This window comes from Thermobia domestica, chromosome 1 (assembly GCF_964235325.1).
Source record: "Thermobia domestica chromosome 1, izTheDome1.hap1.1, whole genome shotgun sequence".
NCBI lineage: Eukaryota > Metazoa > Arthropoda > Insecta > Zygentoma > Lepismatidae > Thermobia > Thermobia domestica.
The window spans coordinates 291,294,161-291,320,355 of record NC_137454.1 but is presented as its reverse complement, the minus strand read 5'-3'; the positions used below and the strand labels follow the sequence as shown (position 1 = coordinate 291,320,355).

The 26,195-nt window shown below is 34.6% G+C and overlaps 1 protein-coding gene across 2 annotated transcripts in view; it reads right to left on the bottom strand.

Annotated features, from left to right (window-relative positions):
• Positions 1–26,195, bottom strand: part of LOC145661383 (protein spitz-like) — a 598,112-nt gene that overhangs the window by 515,167 nt on the left and 56,750 nt on the right. The window contains exon 2 of one of the 2 annotated variants that reach the window (XM_081726707.1): positions 13,747–13,917. The exons of the other annotated variant lie outside the window; for it this stretch is intronic. The gene's annotated coding sequence lies outside the window, so the exon portion shown is untranslated. The remainder of the gene's footprint in view (positions 1–13,746; positions 13,918–26,195) is intronic. 2 annotated transcript variants of the gene reach the window in all.

Below are 26,195 nucleotides of genomic sequence, written 5' to 3'. Positions count from 1 at the left end.
TAAGTACAAAATCACACAGGATGCATCTATACTATTATTTTTATGCATCTGAACATTATTATTAAAAGGTATCCAATAAAAATAACATTTTCTTTACATCAAAGTAATAACCTTCGATACTTACAAAACAATATTCAACTCCAATAGAGTTTCAATAACAGCATGTAACAACAATAATAAAACTGCAAAAAGCACTAAAGTTTCAAGTGCATTTGTAAGTCAAGTAACATGTTAAATTTCGTAAGATTAAACATCTGGAGCGAAAGTTCTTCAACTGGAGTAAACAGTACACTTAACTGTATTAGTAGCTGAAATGACCGTTCTTTACACGGGGAGGCTAAAGTTTATGTAAAACATTTGAAAGTAAACAAATTTGTGAAATAAACAGATGTGGAAGAGTAACGCTCTCGGCATTGCCCTTGCTAATATGAGTGAAATGTGTAAATAACGATAGTCACTGCCCATCGCAATATAAAATACATAAATAAATAACGAAGAACAACGTCTTTGGCGTTACCCTGTCAATTTACTGGTCAGCTGACATGCCTATTTTCTTTAAATTTGGGTTTGAATGTCATCAAGACTGTCAACAATCAGTTTAGCGACCCAGAAAACTATAGATTTGACATTAATATCGGCCGTTTTCGATTATTCTTGCACATCACTTCTTCTACCATAAACCATTCCCCTCTTAAAAAGAAATGGGGATCGGGTTGAAACGTCATCGGATATGTCACCAAGCTACAGAGCTCTAATCGTTCTATTCTACTAAGTTTGGGCTAACAGTAAACATCGATCATATCCTTTTATACAGGTAAGTCCGCATAACAAATATGTACTGTTGATTGCATGAAGACAAGGCATATGTGGGAGAAATATAATAAATACTTATTTTCTTGTGAAACTTTTGACTCCTTTCCAGTCCCTTCTAGAGTTTAAAAAAGGCTTCGTACACGATTAGATCTATCTGTGAAGGTCTATCTGTGTACAAACTTTTATGGGTCTACATAATTCCTTTCTATGAGAAAAGCTGATGACACACACACACACACACAATTATTTTATTGTTATTACTAGCTATAAGCAATTGGCGTTGCCTAGTCTCAATTCAGAGCCTGGATAATGAGAAAAGAACGATGTTCTAACGACCATTTCATTACTAGGGATGACCACAAATTTTCGGTTCCGCGAGGAACCGGTTCTTGGAGATCCGGTTTTCAGAACCAACCACCCAAGTAACAAATAGAACCCACGTTGAGCACAGTAACGCTATTGTATTCGTCAATACAGAATTAAGCTGCAACATTACTTACAATTGGCGTTCTATTTGTTACTAGGCGATATTACGTTTCCTAAACCAACTCCGACTTGACTTACTCTTAATTACACATCACTAAGCAAATAAGTCTAACATGAATAGTTTCCGTTTTCACAGCTATCTTTATTATCGTAACCTCGTATGACTACATACAGTAAATCTATCCACTAAGATGCCACCATTTACATACATTAATCTCTAGCCCACTTACTGAGTCAAGCCCTTACAACATAATTAATGTAATTAACAATTCTTCAATTGGGCTCTAAACCTCAATAACTATGGCATCCACATCAACAAGTATTCGATCTTCAATTCGGTACATTATGTTACAAACAAACACTAATTATTATTCTTTCTTCTTGAAGCATGTTCAAAATTTTGTCGAACTTTCCGCCACATATCCTTCTAATTCCCTACATTACCCAGTTTGTTTAGCCAGATGAGACAAGCGGCCGCCGCCTGGGTGCCTGCCAATCGCTTTCACCATTTCACATACACTATTCACAGCCTGCCAGCAGCTCGGGTTTAGCGTAGGGATGGCCACAAAGTTTGTGTTCCGGCGGACGAACCGGTTCTTGGAGATCCGGTTTTCAGAACCGGTTCCAGACCGGGATCCGAAAAACAGGTTCCAGACCCAGATAAGAAAAACCGGTTCCGGAACCGGATACGTTCAGAGGCGAAAACCGGTTCTACCCGAACCGGTTCTATTCATCTCTATTCATTACCCGGGAGTTTATCCTCTGCTCTTATGTAACCCTACAACACCAAAGGCAGCGCTCGTTGTATATAGACCAGGCGTTCTTAGAAAACATCAAAAAGTGGATACATTTACACTCCTTGGAAAACCTCACCCGAGCCGAAAATTAAAAAAAAAAAAAAAAGATTAGTACGTGATTATATTTGGTGAAGATTTATCTGTGTATCTAAGGTTCTAAGTCACTCCTTTTTATGCGAAATCCCGTCCACAGATACACCCGTAATTATTATTAAAATATTATTATTATTATTATTATTATTATTATTATTATTATTATTATTATTATTAACCCTTTATAGTATGAGTTGAGGAATTTGAAGTAAATTCATGTTTTTTCATTTACATTATTTTTTAAAATATAAATTGAAAATATTTTGGTGTCAATCACTTGCAGTAATCTGCATATGATTCCAATATGTGCCATATTATGGAACACCATGTACTTAGCTCCTACATTTAAGAAAAAACTACTTTCATTGCATTACACACTGTACAAAGCAAATATGTTTTGTTGAACGAAAGTGGTCACATCTATTTCGAAGTAAATGACATCGTATGTATATGCGTGTTTAGAATACAATAACTTATTTGACATACTAGTGAAATTGTGCAACGTAATTTGTTGTTTTCTTATAACACAAGAACCGAACACTTCATACCTATGATTATCCAGTGCATTTAAGTTGTTTGCATTTATGTACTTTATCAGCAACTTTCTGGCCAATGGCCGATCTCGTTCTGTCTTACATCTGTCACAGGTACCAGTGCTCTTGGTACCTTGTGCCTTTTGGCTTCTACTTCATTACTCGAACAGTCAAGATCGTTTTCGAGTATTGCAATTTCTGCATAAAATCTGCACTTCAGTTTTGAACTGGTATGAATTTGGTATGTCCCGTGGAGGAATCCCTTATTCTAACTTGGTTTGTCTGTACAAAAACTGTGCTTTGAATAAAGATCACAATAAATCTACGAAACAATCTCTCTCATGTGTTTATTATACATCAATACAACATTCGGGTAATCCACATATTTGATGTTCTCTGAGAAAAACTACCACTTAGTGTATTTTGTAGAGGCTCACTTTCCACATCAAGTATGACAAATGTAGACGTCACGTTCATAGTCATACTGTCATACTAGCGGATACATGTTATTTCTGTTCCTTCTATTGAGGCTTTAACTTCACCATGCGAACACTACATCTCTTCTTCAAATCTTTCTCTCTCATTAGACTGCAGCCAGCAACTCAATACAGGAAATGCCAATTTTCCGAAAGGTAACATTGCAACTTATTATTATTGAAATAATTGCCAAAATATATCTTACAGTTGATATACCTTGGGACCGGCATCGTTAACCTCACCACAACATTTTCAGATTAGCTGTCGCTGTCAGTAGTAGCTTCTTCAGTTGCTTTACCACTGTATAATTGAAATTTGTATGGAAATCCACTAACTAAAACAATTTGAAGCCCAACGATGATGCTTTTTGGTTATATTGTTTTATAGAGCTTCGTCCTTTGAAAGCATATATTTGTTCATCAACTTCTAGATTCTCTTCCATTCGGATTTCGAAACACTTCATTTTTATATGTTCTAGGAAAGGTTTTATTTTGAATTGCTTATTACATCTAGCTTCATCCCGAGGAATCTGAGTTGCATTATTATTGAAATACAAAGCGTTTCATTTCTTCCCAACGATTCAGTAACATGAGTAAAACAAGTTGATGGGTGGCAAGTCTATTATTTCAATATTCGATTTGATCTAGATAGCCGTAAAATTATCTTAGGTCAATGAAAACGCACTGTAAAAGATGTGTCTACTGTGCGATGTGCCAAATAGGGCACAAATACATTGCGTCAATTTCTCACTAGATTGTTTGCAAATAATTTCAAAAGCTGTTATAAATGAAACCAAATAGTACAGTAACAATAGGGATATTGTTGCTCTTGATATGAAATAAGAATTTGTTCAAAAAAATACCAGCGTTTTATGCCATTATGGAAACAGCTCAATTCCTTCTAACAATGAAATATTTTCTGCTCTCTAGTTCATGAGTTTACAGTAAGGTAACACTAGCTGTCAGAAACTGAACAATTAGTTCCTTGTGAATATTATATATATATTTTAAATACTTGCGTTCGAATGTAGATCTAACGTACTTGTTGGAAACAGAATATTGGTGTGTGCCAGAAATGCCACAATATGCGACAGAGAGTTAACAGGATTGGATTTGATTTGGAGTTTAACGTCCCGTTTACTTTCTATTTTCAGCACCCAGGCTATGACTATGAGTGGTACTGAGACCAAGATGGACTTCATAAATGGAAACAACACCAACGCTCAACGTATCCCGACTTAAGATGAACATTTTTAATTCGAGTCAACACAGATCAGTCTAAGTCTTGGTATCGTCTCGAACCAGCTATTGTATGGATGCAATGTTAAAATATTATTTACGGAATTATTAAGAACGGAAAATAAGGCAGAATGTTTAATATGAAGAACTCTATAACGAGTTGCAAGACTGGGCTTCGAGATAGGACACGGAATGTTCGAAATATATACAAAGTTGGAAATTTCAAGATATTAGCTGAAGATTTAAGAAAATTCAATGTAGCTGTCCTAGCGATCCAAGTAGTCGAGAGGACAGTGAAAGATATCCTAACGAGAAAGAATTCACGTTCCGCTGCGGGAGGTGGGAGATGGAGTCCACAAGTGACAGAATGTTATATGGCCTACGTGATTGTAAACAGTTATACCACTAACGTCCACAACTAAAAATGGAGCAAAGAACCACTACTCGAGTTATTATTGAAGGCTCAATACCACAACAGAGAATCGAACCATACTGTAAAAATCTATTTTTAGCACACAACATACTTGGAGTCTCAGATAGAAGTGCAAGAAATCAAACGAATCATATTCTGATATGCATACAATAGATGTTCACCCGCAGAGGGTGAGAAGTTTAGGTAAAGAGTATACTCTCCAAACAAACAAAAGTATAATATACGAACAGTATGTTAATGTAACCATTAAGTTACCGAAAATAAACTATTTTTAAATAGTATTTTTTAAAATCGATATCCAGTTAACAACTGGTGTATACATATGAGATTTGTCATGGTTGTCCCATTTATTTATTTTGCACTATATTCATCATTCGTTTCTTTTCGCATAATAAATACGGCATAATCATGGAACCTTAATTAGAGATTTAATTTAGTTTCACTTTCCACGATACTGGAGGGTTAACTTACATGTGAACATTCAGAGCATAAATGTATATAATACATTTACTGTACGAACTCAGAAACTATTAACTCTAACTGTAAGATACTTCATTTAAAGCTTGATTACCTACGTAATTGTATTACAATCTTTATTTGTATTCACCAATTAATAAACGCTGTTATTACCTGTACTAAGGATTTTCCATGTCCTTATACGCTAATTTGACAATATGGCTTTAATTTTTCACGTTATACCTACTGTCCTATATATTATAAAGTGTGAAAGGAATAAAAGAAAAAAACATGCGAACATAATGTAATTGCTGTTCCCTTTTCAATTTCCTGCTGCATACATTATGAGCAGCATACTGAACATGAGTATATACAATGCTGAGTTGTTTTTAAATAATTAAAAGGATGTCTAATTAAATTAATCGAATATAAATGGGTGTTCATGTTAATCAGCAGTTTAAGTTTTCTTAATCAAAACATTCACCTGAGTTCCTAAATTAGATTTGATCGCTCCTGCAGACATTATGTTGATGAATGGGTCTCCAACAGAAGTCTATGTAGTAGTATGTGGCGCTGAATGTTTGCATGTCGAGTAAACTTACAAAAAGCATTCATCCGCACTCAGTCGCAGATGAATGCCATCGTTCAAGCTTAAAACCTGAATCGTTTTTTTTTTTTTTTTTCTCCTTTACTTTCCTTTTGGAGGGGAGATACAATAAAAGGGGCATTGTTCATGTGCAGGAACAATGCATTTGCCTAGAAGACTTTCTTCGCAGGCTATTTCATTGTGTTACTTATTTTGTATTCGACTTATTATTTACAGGGGTTGTTCAGTTTAACAAGACATTTTCTACACTCACCAAAATAGACGAGTTTTTCGAAACCTTTCCAACAATCATTCAAGTAGCTTTCCATGGTAAATATCCAAAGTAAGGAGGAGTGTCATGATGACTTTGATGCAGTAGGCGTATGAGATGTGATGCCATCGTAGAAACGATTTTCAAGTTACCCACTGACATTACAATTTCTTAAAGAGTTCAAACGAATGTAAGGTAATGGGGCGAACTTCCCAGCGAATTCCAAAAGTATAGTTCGAAGTGTGAAATCGGACAGACATGAAAAAACAACGTGTTCCTGGGTCAAAAGATCCAATACATTTCAATCAAAAATTTTCTTGTACGCCTTATATCTGGAGAACTACATACAGTGTGTCTAAACCCAAACTATCACTTAACTCAGTATGATGTGCTTATTCCGTAGAAAATACGAAAACTCGATTTAGAGGCCATTCAAAAATTTTGTGGCCCCTGATCCAAAAACTAATTATTGGCCAAGATCGCAATCTTTTGATGCATTTTTGGATCATTCCTAAAATTCTTGTTTCCATAGATATTTCTTGCTAGTAACAGGTCATTACGAAGTTTTCAGCAGTGCCAATTTTTATTTATTTATTTCAGGAAAACTTCATATTGACAATATACTTGATGCCCCAGAAAACACATGAGGCGTTCCGGGTGTACGGGCAAACTCAACAAAGGTTACGTGCAATCTGAACACTTGGAAATTGCATTTGAAGTGTTCGAGTAGTAATATTAAACTGCTTTGTAGCAGCCAGTTCTTGTGCCTATAGATATAATACGTGGAAGTCGCTCCTCTCTCTCAGAAAATACAGCTTTAAAACAACTCGAGATTTATTACTTTGACCAATGAAAGTGCATTTTTAGGAAACAAGTCTTTGCTCAGTTCGCCCTCACTATCCGGAACGCCTAACATATACCGACAGATGGTATACTTTTAAAAAAATCCTTGGAAGCGGACAAATTTTCTAAGTGCATTTTACAATTTTAAGAACATAGTTTTATACAAGTTTCGCAGCAATTGATTCCATACATAGGAGGTGCGTGCCAAAAGTACGTGCCGTTTTTCTATAGATCCCGCAGTTTTCAATTTTCGAGTTAGATACATTTGTCAGTTTTCAACGTAACCCATGTCCACTTCTACACATCACTGCAATCTTTGTATCTCACTATCAAAAGTGTCTGAGAAGTACTTCCGCGGGGTATATTTTAGACACAAGAAAATGACACTTTCGAGAACATTTCTGGACTGAAAATGTATGCCTCGCAATGAATTTTTCAATTTTGAAAACGGAAAGAGATCACTGGGAGATAGTTCTTGTGGGGGGAGGGAATTAAGATATTATTTCGATGTTCTTATCCGTAAAAATCCTTTTTGAGACCACCATCTTTTCAATTAGCTATCAAGAGACCTAATTGGAACCGAGCTTGACAACCTCAAGTGGTCTGTCAAAATTCTTTCCACGATGCAATGAGAGAATCTTGCTGTAAGATTACAGATATTCTCAACGGTTAGCCTTCTGTCCTCCATAGCCAAGGCCTCTACAGGAGCAATGATTTCTGAGGTGGTTGCACAAATTGGGCTTCTGGATCATGGACGATATTCAGTTGATTCCAGTCTTTTCCCATGCAACACAGCCAGCAAGGTCAGTGTCCCCAGAAACATTCTTCAACAGGTTGCGAATATCGAAACCCTTTTCTCGATATGTAGACGAAATCTTTATTAGATACATCTATGGTAAAATCAGTCATTTCAGATCAGTATCAAAAGGCTACATTTCACAGGTAAATCGTAAAAACGAATACCATTAGTAACTTGGAAATTTGCAGTTACACCTTAGTCTAAAATTTGATTCTATGTAATTTCACTGAAATGCTCTCACGCGTTTTGGACCTACCTCAAAACGGTAAATACTTTTGGTATGCACTTCGTACAGTTTCCATTCCTTCGATTTAATGCCCATTAATGCATCCATCTGTTCCTACGTTAAGTTTCTTGGAAATTTTCGCCGAAAAATTCCAAGCCTCTAGTCCCTATATTAGGTTCTCAGTTCCAGATTTTATTCAATTTGATAGAATGATAATCTATGAGTATAATTATTCTTTACGCAACACGAGTTTAAGACTTACTATTAATTATGTGAGTAGTGCCTGGATATTTTAAAAATGCATATGCACATATGCAAATACATATGAACGTTAAAGCATATTTTAAGTGTATTCGCATATTTCTGTATGTATATGAAGTCACAAATCAGTTTAATTAACCTTAACGTTCTGAACCGGCAGTTTCGTGTGTACTGGACATTTATTTAAAACAGTATTTTCCCTACCCTCTCAAATACTCTCTTCTAGCATTAGGAAATAATACCCTTTATAAAGATTTTTATTTTAATTCATGTACATTTTTGACAATTTTTGAAATAATTAATAGACGTCTCGAAACTCAAGGTGCATTCCTGCATGAGCCATTCGAATTTATTGAAGGAAAAAAGTTCTTTCTGTTTTGCTCTACATGAAACTCGAAAAACGGTTAAAGAGAAGTTGGATAAGGTGCTGAATTCCATGCAAGAGTAAGAAAGATAGTGTCAATTAACCAGCACATTTGTGGGATCAGCAAATCTTTACTCAATGTTCCGAAATATCTGCGCTATCGTACAAATATTGTTCAATTATGTAAGCTGATGTTGAAAGATCGTTTTTGCCCTAGAAAATAATTTTAAAAACGAAGTTTGATATCAGAAAACCTTGATAAATTAACAGCGGTGTACTGTGGAAATCAATTATCCACAGAGTAAACATTGTGAACAGTTGAGTCTGAAATGATAGAAGCATTGTTAACTCAACCGTAGGATTTGGTTTATGTAATTCATCGGGTTTTGGTTTTAACCATTGGAGTTATAAGAAAAGCTTGCTTCACTATTTAATCCGTGTTTCAGGTGTATAAAGTCGGGATGGCTCCGCCGGGCTTACTCGTTCTCAGATGTTGCAATTTTGGATAGCAATCGATCGATGCATTTACCACCAATGGCAATGTTTTTTGTCGTGTGCAATAAAAAAAAAAAAAAAAAAGCTGGGTGTAGGAAGTCTCAGTTAGAACAGTATACGAACACTCGTATTTGCATTTCATGTGAAAAACAACCAATCACGACGTGAAAAGAAGCAAGTTCTACAGACCCAGATGCAAGAGGATTCTTCATGCAGTGTGTTTTACACGAAAATGTGCGAAGCAATGATTGCAGTAAACATCCTTTGGAACAAAATTCAAACACCGAGGTTCTAGTATTTCCTTGAAAAATATTGTGGCTGTAAAGTTACTACGAGTCAACTCTTCGAAACATAGAAGCTTTAGAATCAATTAGGAGAGAAGTAGGCAGTTCTTATGCACAGATTTCCATCGACGAGAAAATTGATGCTTTAGGACGGTATGTAGCTAATTTCATAGTTGGAAAGCTTACTGCTGATTCTTCATCTACACCATATCTCATTGTACGCAATGTCCTGGAGTGTACAAATCATTCAACCATAGCACGATTTATGAATGACAGTCTTCAAGTGTTGTATCCGTATGGCGTCCAAACAGAGAAAGTTCTTATGTACACAGTGTCATAATGTTAAAAGTAGGGATGGGCAAAACCGGTTTTTATAAAAACCGAAACCCCAAAAACCGACATTTCGGTTTTCTCCAAAACCGGCTCGGTTTTTCACCGAAAACACATAAAACTATTTCTGTGGAAATGGATTCGGTTTCCGGAGAACAACGAAACACCATTCTGGTCAGAAATAGAACAAATTTTGGAAAAAAACCGGAATCGGTTTTGAAGAAAACCGAAACCGGATCAGGTGAAAACCGAACCGGTTTTGGAGAAAACCGAAAAACCGGTTTTTGTGCCCACCACTAGTTAAAAGATGCTTGGTATTAAAGTGTTTTATCCTAACTTGATTCACTTCACTTGCATGGCACATGCTCTCCAACGCGTTATAGAGGAAGTTAAAGCCAAGTTTCCGGAGATCAGCCAACTTATTTCTTCCACGAAAAAAAATATGATTTTGAAGAAACAATTGCCCGATGTACCACTTCCTCTTGAACATATTATTATTAGATGGGGCACTTGGATACAGGCAAGTCAGTTTTACAACGAGCATTTTGAAGAGTAAAATCTGTGCTTGACTCATTTTCGGTGGACTCAGCTGCATCGGTACACACACAGAATCTCTTTACAGATCCCGCACTTCCTTGCGATGAAGCATATATTAACAGCAACTTTGGTTGCATTGTTACAAGCATAAACAAACTTGAAACTGTTGGGCTTCCTCTCCTGGATGCAGGAAAGAAACTTGCTACTATCAGGGGAGATACGGGAGAGACAGTTCGAAGAAAATTTGACGGAGTGACTGAAAGGATCACAGGTTACAACAGCTTATTGACAGTGACTCGCATTCTCAAAGAAGCAAATAATCCTTCTAATACTATTTCTCCCAACCACATTCACCTCCTGAAGTATGCTCTAGTTACTTCTTGCGACGTAGAGAGAAGTTTCTCTGAGTACAAAACCATATTGTCTGATTGGAAACAAACATTTACTTCTGAACATTAGAAAATGTACACAGTGACATATTGTAAGATCAATAACGGAACATATTCAAACAGTCAATCCCCAAGATTGTTTTTTAAAAAAAATGAAATGAAATGAAATTTTGGAGTTTTACGTTCCACTTTATGCCGGCTAGGCTAAAGGAGACTATGATGATGAGAAATGAATGAAATGGTGGAATGAAGAAAGTGGGAGAATTCCACGGAAACCCACGCACACAGTGTTTGTAAACCACAAAGTTCACTTGGCGCGAGCTGGGATCGAACTAAGTACACCCTGCAATTCTACCACTGAGCCACCGCGGCCCTAAGTGCTTTTTGAGTGAAAAAAAGTGTGGACAACGACCATTTACTTCTGAACATTTTGTAATGTATCTGGTGGTGACACACTGTAAATTAAATAATTAAATATATTCGAACTGCGGTTAATATCTGAATGTACATTTCAAAAGACCAAGAACACTTAATATAAGCATTCTAATATTGTACCTTGAATTTTTGTAAGTTCTTTTAAAACAAACATACCCCTTTGTGAGGAAAGAAATTTAAAGGAAAGTAGGAATTAATGTTAAAAATAAATATTTGTAGTATATACTTCATTATGAATTTACCTTTTCTTTTTTTACATATTTCATACATTACATACTTATGTACATATTTTAGGGATTTATATTACGTAAAAATTACACAAACCTAGTTTTACTTCTACTGATTTAGCCCAGTGTCTGATATTGCTCAAGGAAATCAGCTAGTCTCTAGTTCATTTATTAGGCCTATTGAAAGAAAACGCATAATAATAATAATAATAATAATAATAATAATAATAATAATAATAATAATAATAATAATAATAATAATAATAATAATAATAATACAAATTACGATAGTGCAAAATCAGACAAAGAGTACAGCTAAATACATTCATGGATGCTATGCATTAATGTAACAAAATAGCAAGATATAAAATACAAAATGAGGATAAATATTCAATACATTTCGAGTAATACAAGCATTATCTCTACTGCATCTGAGAAAGAAAGAAGAAAAAAGAAAAAAGTAGAATGTTAACACGAAGAAATTCTGGCACGACCCTACGAAAATTCTCATATTACTTTCAAATGAATGCTGCAAATGTCGTTTTATTATATCATTATTTAACAATCACGTACTTCCAATATCTTGTTTTAGATTTACCAAACCCTGACATATATTTCATTACAACGACTACTACCAGTTTGCCAACAGAATCAACGAATATTTATTGAACACCCATAAATATTATCCACAAAAGCAGAGATTCAGAAGAAAGAAAGAAAAGAAAGAAAGAAAATTATGTATGAAGTAGAACAGAATGATTTGAAACATACTAAAAAGGGCATTTCAAATATAGGGTCTGCATATAAGACCTTTACTACAGAAGTAACATTAAAAATTAAACAAGCGACCTAATCGATGTGTGATTCATACTATCTCATCTTCCCACGCCAAAATCCCAGGAAGCATGGAATTGAGGAAGCAGGGGTAAAGGGAGCAAGTTTTTCGGCATGGAGTGAGGTCGTGTTCTGTGTCTAAAAAAAAGCCTGTACATCATACAGCAGGGGTTTAGGACAGGATATTATTAAACAGTAGTTTCCTGATGTTCTCACTGCATAGGACACACAAATAATGTTGATTTATTTTGGCTATATCTAATTTCATAAAAGCTGGCTATATATGCATATTTTGATATATTAACAATATTTAAAACACTACCGATAAATAAAGCGTTATTTCCCATCAACAAACGTTACACTGAATATATGTTCTTTCAAAAATAATACAAAAAAGGGCAATAAGTTCTTTTACGATTTCCAGACACATATACGATGAATATTGCGCACAACTAATTAATGAGAGCCAAATGAACAATCTATCCTTATTTTACGTCAACTTTATATCCGTGATCGATGTACAGTGGTCATTCAAAAGCTGAAATATTCCAGATTTAAAGTGTTATTCAGGTCCCCAGGACGAGGACGGGGATGTTTTGGGAAAGACTATTGAACGAGAGCATTACATGAAAACGGTGAAAGTTAGGACAAACAGGTGAATTTCATTTTACATTACTTTCAAACTATACGAATCCAACATTCTAACCTGAAGTGATAGATTTATAGATGAATAAGGGCAACGATACAACCTATTCTTGGGGCACCATATATATATACACACTATTTTTACTCCATGAAGATCCAACATTAAAATCGAAGTGGCGCATTTCTATCACAACCGGCTTCAACAGAATAATAAATATGGTAATGGAACCTAGGCCTACTCTTGGGACACAGACCGTATCAAAAACGTATCGCCTTCACTTTTTGAGGCCCCGAAACTGAAACCGGAAATGATTAAATTCTACCACCTTCTGTTTCAATATAACCGTAAGTTCTAACACATTTGGTTTTAATATAGTGATAAGTATAGACACGATTATCTTCTATTCGAATGTTGAATGCACTTTTTAAAAAAATAAAGCATTTTTCGTTATCTATCAAGATAAAGTATTGAAACCAAAGTAGTAAAAGTTGGAAATTGAATATATTCTTGGAACGGTGAATCCGGTTATCATTACTCGATGTGCGTTATCATTTCCGATCTATTATGACCCAAAATTAAGTAGTCAAATCTACCACTTTTAGTTTTTAGAAGCCCATAAGATACTATTGGAATGTTGAATACAATTGAAAAACAAAAATCTCACCATTGCTTAGCTTTCACCCTGTTAGAATCCAAAATTTATATTGAAAATGACATTTTCTACTTCTTTTGTATTTAATAGAGCAGTGTTTCTCAATCTGTGATCCGCGGACCCGTGGCGAACCACTACAGATTGAAAGGCGGTCTGTGGAATATTTTATCAAACTTAAAATGATAAAAATTCCTTTTCTAGACTTAGAATAAAAACTTCCCTATATCAAAAAACAACTTACCGAGGTGTCTTCTGATTCAATATTCAAATACTGTTTCCTTCGTTACTGCTACTGGAGTTTCGGTTCAGTGTAAGGCTGTTTATCATGAAATTTCCGAAAAGGCTGTAGGACTACTACGCCATTTGCAACTTCATAAATATCTGTGCAAAACATCAGTTTCTTGTCTCGTACCTAAAAAAAGCAATGCACAGACTTAACACAGAGCTAGATTTACTTCTGAAATTATCCAGCTTTGATCCAAACATACGGAACCTGACCTCCGAACAACATAATTAGCCATCACATTGGGTAAGTATTATATTCATAGCAGTAGCCTAACTGGTATGAACATATTTTTTCGAAACTTTTCATTTACAACAGTATTGCATTGTGATAAATGACACGAGTTTTAAAATTGTAATTTATCACTTAATTTTTATATGTAGAACCATTGGCGTCTCTGGCATGTAAAATTTGGGGGGGACATCAAAGGAAATGATCTAACTGCTAGTATCTCAGTGGAATTTTAGATTGTGTCACTTCAAAATATTGGAGGGGACGCGTCCCCCCCGTCCCCCCCGCCAGAGATGCCCATGTGTAGAACATACTAGTTTAAAAATCATTTCTGATTTCATGGGGGCGGCGAAGAATTAACAATCGCTACAGGGGTCCGCGACATCAGAAATAGACCCGCAGATTGGGAAACACTGCAACAGAGCGAAAAGGATGGAGATGGACCCTTGGGATACTAAATCCGAACCGAAACAATTTGTCACTACCCACTACCATTTTCCCCACTGTGACGATTAATATTGAAATCAGAATAGAGGGATATGTGCAGCAGGGTTTCCGCCAGGATTTCAAAATCAGGGGGGTGTTAAAAAATTTAAGGGCTGTATGGATGTTTGTGTTTTAGAAAACATTATTATTTTTACTTTTCTCGTATTATCCTAAAATTCTGCAATAAAAAGAAAAAAAACACCTTTCCACTTCAATCAAAACTTTAACAAAGTAGAAAATGTGGAATTGACCTTTTTTATTTCTATTTTTGCGTGAATACCCATTACAATCAAAGTTAAAATATTAACGAATTAATTCACTTGACTGATGTTTAACTAAAATTCATCGTAGTTTTCTTGATTAATGTATGCATGGACAAATAGACGTCGGATGTTTAAATGTATCACTTCTCTTGTTCTTAGATTTCTATTTGCTCTGCCTAAAATGATTTTTTTTTCACGACTAAGATCAGTCAGTGGTTAAGTTAGGTTAGATGAACTCGATCTGATATCTGAAGTGCTAAAAAAACAACAACATGATATACTAGAACATGTATTGGTAATCGTAGATATTGTACCTTTATCGCAATATGTAGGTAACTTAATTCGTTACATTTATAGCCAATGTAATTTTGTACTTTGTAATTTTGTAATTTTTTACCAATGTGACTCATATATTCACGAATGTATTAATAGTCTTGATGACTAACGTATGCATATTTTGACAAACTCTCCTCTGAACCGTCATTAGGCTTCTTCACATTCTCACATTGTAACACCACTTTATAACCTATATGCCTTATGCGGGTTCGTTTAATAGTCAAGTTAAATGCTTTTTGTGTTCCTAATAAGAAAAACAGATTGGAAATATATTTACAAGCATACTTGTGAACCGAGGCGCAGTCTTACAAAAATTGAAAATCACTGTTCTAAGTTCCTTAATGTACCTTGAAATGCGAATTCATTTATTTTGATTCACTCATGGCGCAACTGAACCGATGCCACTCGTATAGGACTTCTCAACCATTATTCGTATGCACAACTTACAAAATTTTCAGTCAGCCTCAACGCTATTATTTTCACTTCAAACATAAGGTAAACAAGGTCCTCCCAAAGATCAAATTATTCTATATTCAAATAGAACTTCTTCGCACAAAACATGAAATAATTGTGAAAAATTCCCTATTCAGACCCGGATCACGGCAGAAGTTTCGGGGGGAGGGGTATTACTGGAAGTTTAAGGGGGTGATACTCTCCATTGGGGAATCTGAATAGGACTCCCTGATGTGCAGCAATGGAACTTATTTTTGGAATGCGGTATCCGTATCTAAAAACAGTTTCTCGATATCTACGAACCATTTTTGTCCTATGTGGATCAATAACAAACCGGAAGTATTAAGTCAATTGGTACCACGTTTTGTTTCAGTACAAAGAGAAAGGTTAGAAGAAATATATTCTCGTGACTTTGAATCCGTAGCAAAAATACTTTTCTCGCTATCTCTTATCGATTTTACTCTATAGTGACCAACGTTAAAACCGGAAATACGTGTCGTTATACAACCTCTCATTACAATAGAGGGATTACACGGAGATGGAACCTATTCTTGAAACACTAAACTTATACAAAAACATTTCTCGCTATTTATTACTGTTTCTGATTTATGGGGATCAATACTGAAACCGGAAGTTACCGAATATTATCAATAACTTCCGTTTTCAGCATAGTTATAAAAGAAGTGATGGGTCTATTCTTGGGAAGCCGTATCTACATCAAGAAACCGTTTACGGTCAATTCATTTGAAATCACTCAATTTCAGATATTTTATCGATTATTTCTAGTGATTATATATGAATGTACAGGTACTCTGATCCCTTTGACTAGTAGAACTATATTCTGGCCACTAGGCTAGTATAGCAGGGATAGGGTGGTAGATCTCTCCCTAAGAGTTAAAGAGTGTCGTCTCTCTCTCTCTCTCTCTCTCTCTCTCTTTCTCTCTCTCTCTCTCTCTCTCTCTCTCTCTCTCTCTCTCTCTATATATATATATATATATATATATATATATATATATATATATATATGCGAGAAAGAGAGAGAGTTGTAGTCTACGGAAGATGTATTTAATACAAAGGCAGCCGACTAAGGGGACCACCGATTTTAAAGCTGCTTTTTAGGTTGTATTCTTTTGTATTTTGCGTAAACAGTAAGCTAAATAGGACCTTCTATTAATAAAGTAATTTCGACTACTCTACGAACTTCATAGGCTCAAAAACTGCACAAGACAAAACAATGTTTATTTTTTTATAATTATTTCCTTAAAGACAAAATTAACAATTAGTTTGCGTCAATAATATATTATTACATTAAAAGAACATGCACACTTGAACTGAACTGTATCTAAATATAAATGCGACATAAGACTTCATGTACCAATCAAAAGGGACTATTAAAACTAAAACAGAGGTCGTGGAAAGCCTAAAACAATAAATAACAAAATACAAAATAGACAAAATAAAACATAACAATGGTGCTTTCTTATTTCGAAACGTGCATCTGATTCTACTCGAAGTCTCATTTCTCGTTTTCTATCTCATGAATCAAATCCTGTCTCATTTCGTAGGCAACAATAGCTAGGGTATGTATCCATTTATTTTTACTAAGGAGTTTATATATAGAGTTTAATCTCCTTAACTTGAGTGGTTCCTGAAACAATATATTATTGGCATAAATTCTGAACCCCTCTCTCCTTCCCCTTAGGATACGGATATTAAAAAAAACAAACTAAAAACCCAGTTCGAAGCAAGTACAAACTACGTTCAAAATTCATTTCAAATGGTTCAGCCGTTCTTACGTTATGATGCAACACATTTTATATAATATAGGGGGATATTACGAAATACGTTTCGTTGTTTTTTCCCTGGAAAGTTTTATTACAAACAGAAAAATAAAATGTCATATAGAATATACTTTTCCATATAGTCACCAGCGATATCAATACATTTGTCGTACCGTAAAATCAACTTTAAGGTAAAAATTGGTTCCACGCGATATGGGGAAATTCTTCATAGCCTGTTGCACCTCCTCATTGCCTTCTGAAGTGATGTCCCGATAATGCTGACTTCAACGCAGGAAAAAGATGGAAATCTGATGAAGCACAATCACGACTGTAGGCAGGGTAATTAAATCTCTCCCAGATGACGAATGTGTCCCTTGCTGTGTGAGGTCTTACATTATTGTCCAACTACAAAATCCCTTGACTCAAGAGCCCTGGGTTCTTGCGTAGAATGGCGGACTTCAATCTTCTAAGTAGCCATAGCGTGTCGCATTGACGATTCCTGCAGTGAGGAAATCAAGCAAAATAATCCTTTACACTGTCAGTATAATTTTCCTTGCACTCTACAACATTTTGATTTTTTTTTTTTTTTTTCGTGACGGATAAGCTGAGACATTTTCATGTTATTGAGGAGGCCTTGGTCTCGACCAAGTTTTGACCCAGATCTGTGATGATCCTGAACAGGAAGTGATTGCCCTCGCGCTCGTACTACATCAGTTGTTAGAGGGTTATTACCATTCGTACAATCTTGTAATCAGGGGTGAGGTCTCTTGACTAGGGTTGTCAGATTTGTAAAATCACAAAGGAGGGCACTTTGACTTTAAAAAATCACTAAAAAAATTACTTTTACCGAAACTCAAGTTTGTTTCCAATGATATCAAACAGCATATTTTAAAGAAAAAAGAAAAACATCAGCAATACTAATGATACTTTTTGTAGATTTGAGCTGCCTCTATCAATGTTTTGTCACTTAAGAACCTATTATGCATTGTGGCACACAAACATGTTTCAGAATCATCATCACTGCTATAATTCATACAGATTTGAATTTCAGCCTTCACAGTACCAACACTAACTCTATTTCTAACATCCGTCCAAAGTAATTTCATTCTTGAGAATATTTTTTCACATTCTGCATTACAATTCGATATAGAGAAAATGCAAGATCAGACGAACACCCCTTAAAAATTCGTGCATATTTTTCATCATCAGATAACTTACAAGTTCCTGAAGATTTCCAGACGAAATTATTACCTTCAGCAAACAATATTCATAATAAAATTCATCCATGTTAAGATCATCAATTTTTATCTTTCTAACAGCAGACAGCAAGGAGTCAAATGAAGGAACTTGGTTCATTAAGTCATGGTGCTAATAACTTATTTATTCTACATCCATTCTGTCAACCATGAAACTTTGTTGACTTGTTTTATTAATTAGTCTCCAAACTCGAAAAGGAGGACAAAAGTGCGTCCCGTCCGGCTTTGTTTCAAAGCCGAACATCAATTTTTATGTCCAAAAACCGGACATCTGGCATCCCTACTCTCGACACCTCTCGATATCTCAACAAGTCTTGAATCGTAGTGGGCTTGAGCAAGTTTAACATCCAATGTAAAGGCAACACCAGACACAGGTGCCTATTGGGTAACACTATTTTCTGTACTTTGCCGACGTTTGTTGCAGTCGTGGACATATAAAGGCGCCCAGACCAGTCTTCATTTTCCACATAGTCTTGCTTTGTTGAATATTGCATACCAGCGCCCAACCATTTGAACATCGTCTCCATAGGCGTCCTGTAGACATCGATGAATATCTTAAGCTAGTTACAAGCGCCCATATATAGTCCACGACAGCACGTACTTCCATTTGTGACCATGTTTCCAGCATAGATCTTTTTGGTATGTTGGATTGCCCTCGACTGAGCTGGATTTGTGCATGCTGCTACTTATCTCTATTCTCCAGCACTCTGCGCATGTCCTATTTTTCTCCTCTGCTCTCATTCTCATTCCTCGTGACTTCTGGAAATATTGTCTTTTGTTATGATAATGTGTTTTTCATTTTGTAATATACCCCTGTGAAAAAAAAAATACGAAACTTATTTTCGGAATGTCCCTCGTATATAGATATGTTAAGAAAACTATTTTCCAGCATAATTTTCGCAAAAAAGTATTCAATTTTGATGCAATATCATACACATAAAAAAAAAAAAAAAATCATTTCCAGAACTTCAGTTAAAAGTAATCAAGGGAGTAAATTCACTGTCGACCTGGAAGTTTCTTGATAAATAATATGATTAGAAATTGAATTTCCACTCGAAACTTTTATAAAGTAATAGTATTATTTTCAAGGGCAGATAGAATAATATCTCCGAACTTTGTATTAAAAATAAATAAATTGCATTTAAAACCAGTACTGCATTAAATAAAGTCATGGTGCAATGAAGATATGAAAATCATGAGTTCCAACAACGGTAAAATTGTGAGACAAACTGTCTCCAAATAAACATAAAAAATTATAAACTTTCGTAACTACCACTATGTCATCGCCCATGAAGTAAGTAATACAGTGCTGCTGGCTTAGTAGAAAAGTCACGTTTTATGATATCAATGATCAGTTGGCATTAGCGACATTTACTATATTCATTCTCTCTCTGGCCTGATTTTTAAGGCATATAACTTCACAAATTCACTTGGATAATTTGTGCTTCGAGCATTTTTATACAATGAAGGTGTAGTGTTCGGAATAGCTAATTATTTATAAAATAACCGCAAGATAATTTTGTTGACAGCTATTCTGTCGGTTCATATACTTAATGTCATAAGGTCGGGCAATCCTCCTCTTAATTACTTTAATCATGACATGATGCTTTGTCCCACAAATTTGGCATTTATGAGCCAGAATTTTCAGCAACCTATTTTTTTTATTTCTGAAAATCTGCAACAATAACTTGTATAGTTTTTCACAGTTATGAATTTGTAATAACTTGATTTAATGCCATTTGAGAACACCTAAATTTTTACTACATCACTTATAGGGCTGGTCATAAATCTTGTGATAGTGTGAATAATAAGTACTACATCACCAAAGATTTTTATTGATTACTTACTTGTATTTGAAGATATTTTGGCATATATTAATCTCAATGTTTTACCACTGTCGGGAATTACGATCCCTACTACAATATGACTTCATTATTTCTGGCTATTAGCATCTTCAACTTTGTAAAATGTCAAACCTTGAAGGAGTTTACTAAATCTACTTTTAAAATTTTCTGAACCCATGTTACAGCTGGGAAGTATTCCTTGTAAATAGTGATATACGGGAAACAATATTCCGATTGAAATTGCTTACTGAGATCCCAGATTTGAATTTTAACACACATTTGTGAAATTAATTGGAAGACTGAGTCGAAGCAAAATCAGTGGTCCAACATTTGTAGATCATACTGTGAGAAATGACTATAGAATCTGCAGTTCTTTGCCAACTTCTGCGAAGTTATTTTTGGTGAGTTAGCTCACAAAACAGCAGCGGTATATGGAGATACATGAATATTCTGATGTGCAGATTAGTTTCTAATTATACTTTCTGGCAGGCAGTATGGAAGAAAATATGAAAATGAAACTGTTACTTGAAAATCTGTTACTTAATAAGAAAACACACAATCACCACGTATGCTACGACAAATTAAGAAGTATCACGTAGAAGAGAAAAGTTCAATCTCAAATACTGTGCGACCGTGCAAGATAGAATTTATTTGCATTCTCTCATACTACATTGTAATTAATTTTAAAAGCCACAATCGCGAAATTGATGAAATCACGAATTAGAATATATTAATAAAAGTTGGTATAATGGTATAATAAAATGTACCATGTTCCACCACCTTACCGCCGAAAATGAAATAAAAAATAACGAATGGTCCTCGCTTTTTGAACTCTCTTCATCCTTTAATTAATAATGACACAAATAACTTGAAATTATTGTATTTGTTTTATGATATCTATACATACAACTGCCGACATACACACAACATATAAGCATATATAGTGTTTACTTATTCTATTCCCACATGCTATGATGTCATTCGATTGAGTTTCTGTATGTAAGCGCTTTTCTTGTTAAGCAGCAGACCTTATGGAAAGAGACAAGAGCTGCTGAGATAATGGTCGTGTAGGTTGTCATCATTTGAAGACTAGTGACTGCAATTCACACGTAGGAAACACAATGGATGAGAGGGAGTGCTGGTGTCATCGTCCTTTTCAACTGACAGCCAAAAGCCTACGAAGAAAAAAAAGTGGAACTACCAGTGGGTAAAGTATGCAGGTCGTCTGTGTTCATTTAAAAAAATCTACACAGGTCATCATTTTAATTAGAACATGTAAACACTGTCAGGGTAAATATTTACGTCATGAAACTTCTCGGATCTTAAAATATATGTGGACACTATCCTGCGTTTCACTTGCCTATTAAATATACTGTCTGGCATATATAAAAACGAAACTTTTGATCATATCACTTCTCACGCAACATTTACTTAAAAAATAATAATATATCATGATCTCAGTACATATAGTCAACATACTAGAATTTCCCAACACACTAACTTCTGGAGATTTAAGAAATCAGTCTGTTTGAAGCAAGCTTTCAGAAGCATTTTCACTACAGAGTGAAGTGAGATTCCCTATCACCAAATCACACTCACTAAACAAGTTATAAATATGTTACTATTATTATTTTATGCTAGCTGAAATATCTGTTCGTCGCACGGAGAGAATATGTTTATAGAAAATATCTTAACCCCTCTTCCTGCCTTATGATATGCATTTCACTGAAAGTGTGATTTTATATATATACCCGATGGCAGAATTTCCTTTGTCTTTCTGCGATGAGCTTTTGTTAAGTCAAACATTTTCTGCAGAAATTCGAAAATAAAAAAAAATCAAGATGATACTATCATGTTTTTATTACAGCGTTACATGAAGCATTGTAAACACTTTTCAGTGGTATCTGTAGTTCGAGTTAACAACCTGTGAAGTCACATTTTATGAAAGAGTTTTACTAAAAGAAGCAGATTTAAAATATTTATGATACGATACACCGTATTTTGTAATGAGAGCACTTTAAGAATTTTTTTTAATGTCCTGATGGGGGTCCATTTAGAATAATGAATGTAAGTTTGTCTGTTGTTTCAATATCATCACTAAGTCCATCCTTTCCTGTTGGCCTTTGCTCCATCATATTAGTAACCACTGAACCCCAGCTTTCACATATGGCCTCAGACAGTGGTATAATCAAACAAAACATCATTACCTTTACTGCAACGGTATTTGTATCGGAAATATGTTACTGGAACTTTAAAGAGAGTCTTCAATTCAAAAAACTTTCCTTCGTTGCTTGAGCTGGTTACCAAGTTCTGCATAGATTTAATGAAAAGCTTGTTTTCAAAAAATAATCTATCCTGGTCTATATCTATCAAAAACTGAAATGGGAATATACTCACAAACCCAAAGAAGATTGAAGAAAACAGAAAGTTCTTCTCTGCTTGCTCAACAGAAACATTACTTGTTGAAAAAGTTAAAATATCCAAATTAAACAAGAATTCTCACCTAGATCTATCTGTTTTAAGAAGCTTGCGTCAGTATCAGACTCATGTGTATAAACTTCAAATTGTTCCAGAAAATAACTTAAAAACTTTGGGTATTCTTCGAAACCGTGTGTTATTAAAGCAATATCAGCCTCTTCTTTCTCTCGTTTGCCGCTTTTTTTCTTTTTTTTAACAAATTTCAGAATTTTTTAAACTGATGAGTTGGTCCATTATTAAACTTTTCTGTTGACCATTTTGTTTCCTCTGGCAATTTTTGTGCACAGGCGCGACATGTTCTGCTATGGTATATATAACTTACTTATACAGAAGGTATAAAAATATAAATTGTAAGATACTGTATTTTCGGCATAAATTTTGAACTCCCATCTCCCTTCGGATACGCCTCTTAATCAATGAAACATGATTAAAGCCTAGCGGTAGGAACTATGTTCTAAGATTAATTTTAAACGGGTAACTCGTAATGTGATCACGAACAACGGACGTTTATTCTAATATGACTAAACAATATAAAATTGGCACTTTTCCACCTTAAAATCGAAATTTTCGAAATTGCTGGGTCTTGTTTCGGCTTATTTGTACTGAGGAGTTTATATACAGATTTTCACCTTCCTAACTTACGAGGCTCATGAGATACTATATATATATTCCGCATTCATTTTGAAAACAGTGATTGAAATTTAGGTCGAAGTATAATAAACACTACGTTATGTTCCAAAATTAAGTTCCAAGTTTTCAGTCATTTTTTCGTGATCTCAAAAACCAAATAACATCGCTTTCAATGTGGAGGAAAAACATACTAGAAGCAACATTTCTATTGTTTCGACCTGTGCTTTGGTTATATTTACCCTTATTTAATTAGTTGGATCCAAAAAGAGGTATTTCACTGTTAATGATAAGAAAATGCCTCTTTCGTCTTAAAATGGGAATTTTTAAGAATTCTGGAACACGTGTCCGTTTATTTTTAATGACAAAGTCTATACGCCGTGTTCCACCTAACTTCAGGGATTAGCATCTATCTATTAAAATGTTAAAAACGCCTGAACTCCAACCTCTAATTTTGGATTTCAAAATTTTGATTTATGGTTATTTGTGATTTCACGTTCAACAAAGACAAATATTTTAAAGTATGTGTACTTTAAATAAATTACTTAAATACATCTTTTTTTAAAATAAAGTTTATGCTTTAAAATTATAGTTCAAAGCCTTTGTATTTTAATAAGCCTTCTCCAAAATCAATGCAAATGAATTGTGCTGCCATCTTTGGAGTTCTTTTAAACTATACTAGCTGAACCTGAGCTCTCTACACAGCGCATCATTCATATATGAGCATGAATCTCCTTGTTATTCCTCACATCTCTATATGTCTTTTTACAGACACAAGGGAAAGACGTCTTGATAAAAATTAGCAAGAGATACCGTAAAGGGAATTTTTTCGATTACTTTTTCAATATCTCGCACCGTTTGCAAGATTTGAGCCTACTTCTGATTGGAGTTTTTAATTCATGTATGATTAGTGTTTTCTTTCTTCTTGCATGCAGTATGTAATAAACAAAAACATTACACAAACAATAAATTATAATGCCAGTGATATACGGTGTTTATTGGGCAAAACACCCCAAACAATAAAGTTTCAACTTAGACTGGAGAAATGGTTATCCTTCGTTTTTCATTATAATTTAGCAATGAAACAAACGCCTGAGAGATATGCAACCCATACGTACAACGACGTGGTGTTGGAATATATAACGTGTAGGATATGATGCTTTTTTAAAAAATTCAACACTTCCAGTGTACCCGTAAAAATGTAATAAAGAAATAATGCCCATATTTTTTTAAATATTCAGTTAGAACTGGACAATTTACGCAAAATTTGCAATCGATCAGTGAAAACGTCTTCTTTCTAGAGCCTGTTGTTTCCGAGATCTCATTGTCGAAAGGATTGGTCACAAACGTATAGTTTAAATTAACTCCAAAGATAGCAGCGCAATTCATTTGCATTGATTTTGAAGAAGATTTATTAAAATACAAAGGCTTTGAACAATAATTTAAAAAAGATAAACTTCATGAAAAAGATCTATTTAAATTATTTATTTAAAGTACACATATTTTCAAATATTTGTCCTTGTTAAACGTGAAATCACAAATAATAATCACCGTAAATCAAAGGTTTGAAGTCAAAAGTTAGAAGTTGGAGCTCTGGAATTTTTATTGCTTTTGTAGCATTTTAATAGATAGACTAGCTGAACCTGCGCTCTCTACACAAAAAAACTAAAGCATCATATCCTATGCATTATACATAGTTGTATATAGACGTTGTATATGTCTCAGGCGTTTGTTTCATGGACAAATAATAGTGAAAAAGGGATGATAACCATTTCTTCAGTTTAAGACGAATCTTTATTTTTGAAGTATTTTGCCCAATGAACATCATATATAACTTACATTGTATTATATAATTTTGTATGTAATGTGTTTGCTTATTACATACTGCATGCAAGAAGAAAGAAAACACTGATCATACATGAATTTGAAACTTCAATCGGAAGTAGGCTCAAATCTTGCAAACGGTGCGAGATATTGAAAAAATAATCGAAAAATCTCCCCTTTATAGTATTCTTTGCCGATTTTTATCACGTTGTCTTTAACTTTTGTCTGTAAAGGGACATGTACAGATGTTGAGGAATGGCAAGGAGATTCATGCTCATATGTGAATGATGCGCTGTGTAGAGAGCGCAGGTTCAGCTACTCTATATATTAAAATGCTATTTAAAAAAATGTTTGTGGCCAATCTTTTCGACAATGAGATCTCGAAAACCATAAGTGCTAGAAACGTGCTATTTTTGTTGATCGATTCCAAATTTTTTGTAGATTTGCCAGTTCTCATTTAAATTAAAAAAAAAAAAAAAACTTGTCTTTATTTTTCTATTCCACATTTTGGGTGTCATTTTGACCCTATTAGTTTATTATTGCAACTAGGTTGATACCCTTGTGAAAGGCAACCTGTAGGAGCTACTTATAGCGGGTTGATGGACATTTCAGGCGCTCTGCTTTAATCTGAACGACAAAACCTATTGTAAGCTGGCAACTTCGAAGGCAATGAGGCATACTCGGATATAGTATTATAAGAAAAAATGTATTTGGTATCATCCATTATTTATCCTAGTTTGCCACAAACCCCTCAACATTCTATATATTAAAATATTACATTTATATGTTTGTTTATAGCAATTCATTCCTTTTGAGAGCCTTCCTGTC